The sequence below is a fragment of the Phyllostomus hastatus genome, unplaced genomic scaffold, assembly GCF_019186645.2.
Source record: "Phyllostomus hastatus isolate PE091 unplaced genomic scaffold, TTU_PhHast_1.1 phas_contig_2, whole genome shotgun sequence".
NCBI classification, from domain to species: Eukaryota; Metazoa; Chordata; class Mammalia; order Chiroptera; family Phyllostomidae; genus Phyllostomus; species Phyllostomus hastatus.
In genome coordinates, this window is record NW_025333718.1 from 1725264 (window position 1) to 1735197 (window position 9934).

Genomic DNA, 9934 nt, shown 5'->3' on the forward strand with positions numbered 1-9934 from the left:
CCTCACCTTTCTCAAACCTCCCCTGCTTCTACTGTCCCTGTTAGCCCCTGCCTTAACCTGCTCACACAGCACAGACAGGCTGGGCAGGGCGAGACTAGGCCATGGTGCACGGCGGGATTGCAGTGAGCCATGCCTGCATCTTGCAGAGTGGGTAAATGCTGCCCAGCCCCAGTGTATCACACACTCTTTTGAGAAAATGAGGGCCAAGCATTGCCAGATCTTTCTACTTTTGAAGAGAAGATGGAAGGCCACTTTGTTATGTGAGATATCCTGATGTCCAACAATTGGCAAGCAATTCAGCTCTCAAAAAAAAAAACATATTGGCCAAATAAAATGAATATGTGGCCAAATTGGCCCACAGGCAACTAGTTTGCAATTTATGGTTGAAGTAGCCAAGTAAAATGTACTACAGCATAAAGGAAGTTAAGGGCATGAACTAAATAGTTGAAATATTACAAATACAGTTTTATATTACTCAGTTAAATTTTCACATGTTCAATAAGTCAATCATGTAAGTAAATGATTGAGGACCTAGCTTAACAGTCATCCACATGAAAAGATCTTGGGAATCTAGTGACCACAAGCATAATGTGAGCCAACATGAGTTATTAGTGTAGTATGGCTGACTATAAAAGTAATGAAATCACAGGATGTGGAAATAGGGAAAGAAATAATCTCATTGAATCTCAGGCTTGTTAGATCTCATTTGTGGGATTACTTTCAATTGTGGGGGCAAATATTAATGAACGGGTGGTAAGGGATCTAGAGACCTCGTCTATGAATTTAGGATGAAGAGAGTGTTTCTTTCCAAAGAAGGAGTTCAGAGACAGGATGGGTGGCTATATGTCAAGGTTTTGGCTGCCCAATGTCTGAATTGCTTTTTAAATGTGGGTGATTCTCTACTTAGTGAAAGTCAGATTTTTTTCCAGCTAGGGTATCAGGATATGACAGGTTCATCCAATTGACAGCTTCCCACAGCCCCCATGCCTGGAGAGGGGGAATGAAGGTGGCAATGGAGCATCATGGAGTTCCAGATGCAGGGGCTGACAGGGAAATAGGGCAGGGCCTGAAGCAACAGTGCCCTGAATCTTGTGCCCAAGTGATATCTCAGGGGAAGGGTCTGACTGTTGATACCAGACATGATTGGGGTGGTAAGCCTGGGCTGTGGGCCCTGCTGGCTTGTCTGTTTTTCTGGTGACCCTATGGGTTTTCCAGTTTTATTTAATTAGTTTCCTTTTATTGTTGTTGTTGTTGTTTTTAAATTAACCAGAGTCAGTTTCTGTTGTTTACAATAGGGAACTCTAATTAATAAATTATTTATTACCAGAGACCAATGAAGGCTCTCAACATGAGACCATTTTCACCATGCTGAACTTCTCCTCTTGGCCTTCATGTTGGGAGGATATCAAAGTGAGCCACTTGGGGCACCATTTGTTCATTCAACAAACAGTGCCTGAGTGCATTCTCTATGTCCGGTGCTGGGTGGACCAAAGCCAGCAGTGTGGTGCTACGAGTAGAGCCTATGTCTGGGGATGAAGGAACCGCTGGCTGGTCTAACTCAGGTAAGTGACATCACCTCTGTCAACCTCAATTACATCTTCTATAAACTGGGAGATGAAAATATTTCACCTACTTATGGGCATAAGATCATTGTAACCTCTGAGACTGAATAACACATTGAAAAAGTGTATTTGTTTACCCTTGTTATAAGCAGGAGAACTAAAATGAATTAAAGTTACAGGAGGCAGGTTTCAGTTAAATGTTGAGAAGGGCTTTTTATTAGGCTGAGTTGTCCAACAAAGCACTGGCTGTCCCATTAATTAGGAGCTCCCATCACCAAAGAATTAACGCACAATTATGTCTGTAAGGAATATTGTAAAAGAGATCAATTTTCATCTCTTCTGTTCTCTCACAAAGCACCTCTGTATTGGACAGATGGTACTGGTCAGTCCAGCAAACCCTCTCTTGAAGTACCTCTTCATCCCAAGTCCATGTGACCCTCAAAGAAGGCCAGTCACACCCCTACACCTGTGTCCCCAACAAGCCGTGTGGCCTCGGCTGGACAATCAGAATCATTCTTGCCCTGAGATGAGTAGATAATGGCAGGCACATAACTAAGCAGCATTAATGAGCTTCTAAAGTGAGATTTGACATATAGGCATAGATATTGAAGGAGGAGGGAAGTTCTCTTTCCCTATTAATTCTGAGCCCTGAAGACTCAGCCTTGGACTCTAGTGGCCGCCTGTCCTGCCACAGGAAGAAACTGAAGCATAGGTGGGAGTGAGGGAGAGGAGAGGAGGGTCAGGAAAATGGGAGGGAAAGGGAGGAGGAGGAAGAGGAGGAAGAGGAGGAAGAAGGTGAGGAGGAGAACAAGCAGGAGGAGGCAAGAGAGAGTCCTAATGATTAATTTGACCATTTGAATCCATGGATGAAGCTGTGCCTAAATTCTATATGAGTCATTATAAGCCTGCTTTTGCTTAAGCTGGTTTGAGATGAACTTCTGTCACTTGCAACCAAATGACTTTCAACCATAGTATGCCTTCTTGTGGCTACCCTCACACCATCAGTTACCTAGGTTCCCAAGTTTAGAACAGAAGCCCACCCTGAAAACTCCCCTCACCTCAGTCCCTTATATACATCTAATTACCAATATTTGCAGCTTTCTAACATCATAATAGACTCATTATTCCCCAGGTGTCTCCCATTTCAATTCCCACGTCCATGCCCATCACCAACAATTCTGTCTCTCACTGCCTCTAACTGAATAATGGTTTCTCTCTCCTCAGCCACTCCTCCACCCATGTGTCTGCACTATAGGGCCAGACTTACTCCCTGGCTGTTTCCCTGGCAGGTGTAACTTTCCTTATCTTCCAAACTCCTTCCCAAATCCACCCCTGCTTGCCCACCTGTGTGTATAAACGCTGCTGCATCTTTCTGCTCCTTGTTGAAACTCCATCCAGCTCACAGACTACCTCCTCCAGGAAACCTTTCCTGATTGCCTGTCTTTTGAATCCCCTTGGCTCCTTTTCTTTGCTTCTTTCACATTCTGCTTTACCTTATGTTTATTTTTCAGTGGTGTTATGGCCCCTACCAGCCCGCAAACTTCCCAAGAGCAAAGACTGTTCCATTAGTCTTTAAAACTCTTCAAGAAATGTCCTAAGCATAGTAGGCAATTAATAAACAAACATCTGCAGAGTTGGACTAAACTTAATTTGAAGAAACTGAAACAGTCAATCTCTAAATTCTCTTTTTCTCCAAAACTATATGAGATCGGGACTTTCTATTGCACTTTACTTTTTATAAAAAGGAATAAAACTCTCAAAATGAATTTCACATAGTATGTATTGTGATTGCAGGCATGAGGTAATAATAGCAAGACTCTTAGTAACTAAGAAACTCACCAGTTCTAGTACTTAGAATGCATCTGTATCTGCATCTGTAATGTACAGAGAGAAGGTGGACAGGGTCTACACCCCACTTCTCCATCCTGGGACCTTCTCAGCAGACACCTAACTTTTGATATTAGGTGTCTCTTCTCTGTAAAGCATGTGGACTTCTCTCCACTCAACATCCACCCCACCAAATCCTTATCTATTGATTCATTCTTGTGAGCAACTCCCCACCCCAAGGTATAATCAGCCTTTCAAGTCCATTATCCAGATACATATATATGAGCACCCATTTGTCATGTAGGAAATGGTCCTCAGCCCCAGAGAATCAGTGGGGAGAAAGTTTACAACCAACTTTCATGATCTGCCATCTGTTTGTGGATGGAAACATGTTACAAAGAAGAACAAAAATGAGTAAGTCACCCAGGAGTGCTCCAGAGTGCAGGTGCTACAACCTGCTGGGTGGACTGGATTGGCCTGGGCTGAAGAGGGTGAGAGGACCCTCAGGGCAAGGAGAGGAGCTTCCAAAAGATCAAAGGCACAGCATGAGGAACAAAGAAGAGACCTTACTGACAGGAGAATGAAGACCAATGGGTTTGAAAAATAAGTCAATGGCATAGAGTAGACATGTCAAAAAGTCTACCTAAATAGATTGGTGAACCCCTAAAGGCCCTGTAGAACTACCAAGAGGCTCTCCCAGGCATTTCAATATTTTAGGAAGGCTTATCTGGGCAACCCTGAAAGCAACCATTTGGGCAAGGACACGTCCTTGGGAAACACAAGATTATAATCCATTGGGTTACAGAGGGTGCACAACAATGTGAGTGTACTCAATACCACTGAACACTTACAATGGTTATAATGGCAAATTTTGTGTTATGTATATTTTATCACAATTAAAAATAAGTATAAAAATAAAATAACAAAGGAGTAGTGACTCAGGTGATAAGTAAGGACCTTGGACTGCAGGAGGTTGTACAACAAGGAGCTAGAAATAGGACACAAAGTTAGTGAGGCCCTGGAGGGAGCACTGACTGCCAGGCACAGCCTGTGCCCTCTGTGTAGGTGGGCTCACTTCATCCTCTACACAGCCAAGTGAGGTGGGCAGTATGCCTCAGTGTTACAGGTGAAGAAACTGAAACAGGGAAGGTTTAAGTAACTTGTCCAAGGTCACACAGCTACTCAGTGGAAGAATCAGGATTTGCATCCAAAGGGTGGAACTCCAGAGTCTATTTTATATCCACCCAACCCGTGGAGCTCAGGAATAAGAGGAAAACTAAAAATGTACCTTTGAAGTCATCTGCTTACAGGCCCTGGGAAGCCCCAGGGGAGTGGATGCTTCCAATCATGGAGAAGATGGGAGGAAAGCTTTTACAGGTCAGAGCCCTGGGGAGGACAGTGCTTCAAGGGAGTGGGGGAAGCAACAGTGGAGCACTGAGAGAGATGGACAGGCCACAGGGTCAGAAAAGAACTAGAGAGGGTGGTAAGAACATTTGGTCACCTTACTAGTCTGCACACAGAGGAAAGGCCAGTGAGTGTGTGTTACTGACTCAAGGCCATGTCTGATATTAACGGTGTCCATCTGCAAGCCTCAGGATAGCTACACACATTCACAACTGCCTCTGCAACACTCTCCATGCAACCTGCAGCATCCCCCAGCAGTGTGCTGTCCAACTAAGATAAGAGAGTACAGAGTCAACCAGTCTTGAGGGTAGTTTCTTTCCAACATTATCATTTGACAGTCTGTGCAAGATACCTAGGATGTCCAATCCTGTTGACTTAAAATAAGATAAGTTAAACCTGCCTTGCCATTTAGATAAGATCTCAGTAAAACAATGTGTATGAAGTGGGGCTGTCAAAACCCCGCTCATCTGCTCTCAGCCCTCACTGTCCCAACCCATGCCCAGGACCCAGTAACCAGCACCTAGTACCAGAGGTCTCTGCACTCAGGAGATTTCTCTGTCCACCTGGAGACTACTCTGCTTGCATCCATGTGGCAGGCTCCATAAGCCAGGGATGACCTTTGTCAATGTCAGAGGGCAGCTCTCTTTTTTCCTTGGAAAAGATAACTCTCTAGCGGTTCCCTGAGGCCACTGAAAGATTAAGCTTCACTTACCCAGCTCTTCATTGACTGACTTCCGCTCTCCACATCAATTTCCCACACCCCTGTAGATGTTCCCTGGGATCGCCTCCCAAATCAGCCACTCATCCTCAAATCCTTCATTTAGGGTTTGCTTCTGGGGAAACACAAACCAAACAGAGTGTAATTCAGGCAAAGAGTAGGTACTCAATAAATGGAACCCCCTTCATGAAAAGTGTGTTTTCTTCCTGTTTCTCCTCAAAACCATGTGTGTTCTTTTTATTTGGAGCTTCCTCTGTTCCATGAAACATAGATGCTTTGTCTCCCTTTCCTGAACCAAAGCTCCTGAATTGAAGTTAGTACCTTCCCAACTAGCAAGCACAAGGTTACATACAAAAGAACCTCAGGTAATGCTCGCTGGATACACATCATGAAAAAAGAAATGCCTCTTCTCACTGGTGAGACACAGAAAGAAGAGAGCAGGAGGAATCATGGATACCATCGACTTACCTTAGAGGACTAAGTTAAGGGGCCAGATAACAAGTTTTAGTTTAGGCAAATGAGCTGGAGGTACTAGCAAGCCAGGGAGGTGCAGATGTCTGGAAGTTAGGGATAGGATTTAAACAGAATTCCAGAAGGTTAGTATTGGGGATGGGAACTTAGGAGTCATTTTCCTGGAAGTGATAGATAAAGCTTCAGGTGAGAAGAATAAGCACTGATTCTTCCTTCAAACCTGCAGGAAGGAATCTTTCCCACTTCCTGCACAGAGGAAAGTGGAGGAGCCTGTAGCAGGAGGTCTCATCAGTCACTTTCAGTTACTCAGAACACTTTCCAACTGCAGGTTGCAAAATACTTTACAGATGTGATTCAGTTTTACACAAATGTTGCCATACTCATTACAGAGAACATGATAAAGGAACATTCTTAACCTTGCAAAATATGCGCCATGCATTTTATTTTACTTTTTGAAGCAGCTATTCAAGATAATCTAAATGTAATGTCACTGGTCCAAGTACAAGATATGGTATTGTTCTTCAGGATCTCACCTTTCTTTCTCTTTCTTTCTTTCTTTCTTTCTTTCTTTCTTTCTTTCTTTCTTTCTTTCTTTCTTTCTTTTAATAACATTTTTTATTTTAATTATTGTTCAAGTACAATTTTCTGTATTTTACTCCCACCCCAACCCACCTCCCCCAGTGCTCCCCAGCTCCCTCCCATTTCTACCCACCCCTAGTTTTTGTCCATATGTCCTTTATACTTGTTCCTGCAAACCCTTCCCCTTTTCCCCTGAAACTCCCTCCCCTATCCCCTCTGGTCATTGTCAGCCTGTTCTCTATTTCAGTATCTTTGGTTATATTTTGCTTGTTTGTTTGTTTGTTTGTTTTTTAGGTTTCACCTTTGTTTCTTAATGTTGACATACCTGGTTAGAACTTAAACTACTTTTCAACCTGAGTAAGCTGCCACATGTGAGTTGGTAGCTTGTTTATTGTGTAGGTGAGGCTCAAGATGTTTTGGGTCCAGGTGTCTCAGTGCTGGGAAGAAATGTTTAATAGTTCCCTTTGCTTATGGACAGATAAGATCAGTAGGTACCTACTGCCCAGGGGATATTCAATAGAAACATTTTTTTGTAACTTAACAAAGTTACTCTTCCCTGACCCTCCTGGCATGTAAAGCTGAGAGGCTCAAGTCAGTTTCCATAGTCTTCTGACCCTTCACCAAGGTACTTTTCTGACTGTAGTATGCCAGGAGAGACAACCCAGAGCATAAGTGGTCACCTATCCAAAAAGAATGAGTTTGTCCTCACAGCCCAGGTCTTGGTGGTCATGGGACAATTGGCCTAGCTGAGCATGTGGATGAGGCCAGAAGACCTTCCCTCCCCAACCTCCCGATACACAATAGCTGTATGTGCATGGGTAATATGGAGATGCCACCTGGAGAGACCTATTGGCTGAAGTGGCCAAGGGGAGGGACTGGCTCCCTGGAATGTCTTGTGGTGGTCCACCCTGTCCCAGTTGTAAAAGAGAGTAAGTCCAGACCCTTAGCAGATTGGGTCAGGTGAACGTCAGTTGGGCAAGCATCTACTGGGGTCCTCCTCCTTCTCTCACAGACCTGCAGAGTCAGGGTCACTGCCACCCTACAGGATGCCTGGGGCCAGCAAGGCCAGCATAGGAAGCAATGGTAGCAGGTGCCAGGGGTCTGGGCCAGGCACTCACACCCTCTAGTTCTCCCCCTGCATGCCTTGGAAACAGAACTAGTTTCTTCAGACTAAGACGATGCACAGGGAGATCCCAAGACAAATCTCTAGAATTAATTTGATTAGGCAGGGGCTTGACTGATTACTTGGAACATTAATAACATTTTAAGCATGAATTTGTTCAAAATAATGGAATAGGCCATTCAATTAAATAAGTAAAGCATGATTTATTCTAAAGCAATGAACATTTTACTCTGATGAGGCATCTCCTCATTACTGACTACAGTTTCCATAGCATTGTGACATAAATATTTCAGATTCCTTGAGGGTATTAAAAATAATCCTATAGTTGTCTATGTTTTCTTTCACAGCCTTCAAAAGAATTACAATAAATTCTCCCCTCCAGTTAGGATACATAACACACTTTATTTTAGTTTGGCTCAAGATTTTGGAAAATACTTAAACTTGTATGCATGGTACGTTTATTAAGCTAAAGCACTGCATTGGTCATACTTTTAACACAATAAAGAAAATCCCTTATTTAAATTATAGTCATAAGCTAAATGAATGAAAATTGAATATAAAAAAACTTTCAGAATAATCACAGTATAATTGACATTGAATGACATTTAATATCTGAATTCATGTCTTGGAAAAAGTACATCTTTAATCATCCAAGGGGACACTGTCAATTATAACTAATAGTGGTATGTTTTCCAGAAAAATGTAAATACTTTATGAATGGTATAAAGCTAAAGCAGAATAATTAATCTCATGAGAAAGAGTGATGGAATCTTTTCGCCGATAAGATAATATTTGCTTTTCAGTCAGGCACTGAGTGGTTTTTCGGAACACGTCTGGTGGCTCCACAGATTATAACAGAGAACATGGCAGCCCTGAGGGGATGGAGCCTGATGGTGTCATCAAGAGCAACTGGAAAGAGATTGTTGACAACTTTCACAATGTGAATTTAAAGGAGTCTCTTCTTTGGAGTATTTATGCTTATGGTTTTGAGAAGCCTTCAGCTATTCAGCAGAGAGCTGCCATTCCTTATATTAAAAGGGTATGATGTGATTGCTCAAGCTCAGTCAGGTACTGGCAATACAGCCACATTTGCTATTTCCATTCTGCAACAGTTAGAGATTGAGTTCAAGGAGACCCAAGCACTAGTATTGGCCCCCACCAAAGAACTGGCACAACAGATCCAAAAGGTAATTCTGGCACTTGGAGACTACACGGAAGCAACTTGCCATACCTGCATTGATAGAACCAATGTTCACAATGAAATGCAAAAACTGCAGGCTGAAACATCACATATTGTTGTTGGTACACCAGGGAGAGTATTTGATATGTTAAACAGAAGATATCTTTCTCCAAAATGGATCAAAATGATTTTTTGGGTGAAGCAGATGAAATGTTGAACCAGGGATTTAAGGATCAAATCGATGAGCTTTTCCAGAAATTAAATACAAGGATTCAGGTTGTGTTGCTTTCTGCCAGGACACCAACTGATATGTTTGAAGTGACCAAAAAATTCATGAGAAATCCAATTCAAATTCTGGTGAAAAAGGAAGAATTGTTCCTTGAAGGAATAAACAGTTTTATATTAATGTTGAAAGAGAGGAATGGAAGTTGGATACACTTTGTGACTTGTACGAGACACTGATGACTAGACAGGCTGTCATTTTTCTCAATACAAGGTGCAAGGTGGACTGGCTCACTGAGAAAATGCATGCCAGGAACTCCATAGTTTCTGCTTTGCATGGTGACCTGGACCAGGAGGAAAGAGATGTTATCATGAGGGAATTCTGATCAGGGTCTAGCTGTATTCTAATTACTACTGACTTGTTGGCCAGTGAGATTGATGTGCAACAAGTGTCATTGGTTTTAAACTATGATCTACCTACCAGTTGTGAAAACTACCTTCACAGAATTGGCATAATGGGGATCAATTGGGGAGGAAATATGTACCTATAAACCTTGTTACTGAAGAAAACAAGACAATTCTTCATGAGACTTTCTATAATACTACAGTGGAGAAAATGTCAGTAAATGTGGCTGACCTTATTTAATTCCTGGGATGAGATAGTTTTGAACGTAGTGTTCACTGTTGCTGAATAGGGGTTCACAGCATGCATTGTGCTTCTTTCTTTTGCAATATTTGAATCTTATCTCAGTGCTCACAACAGATCAGAAATACAGATTTTCATAGCAAAGCAATTTAAGTCGTGAGCTCTTGTGAGGAAACTCGTTGGCTATATCCTCTTTAGAGTT

The 9934-nt window shown here is 42.5% G+C and overlaps 1 pseudogene; it reads left to right on the forward strand.

The window, feature by feature from the left end:
* The first annotated feature begins 1468 nt into the window (after window positions 1–1468).
* LOC123816313 lies at window positions 1469–9732 on the forward strand (annotated as a pseudogene).
* Window positions 9733–9934: the final 202 nt, after the last annotated feature.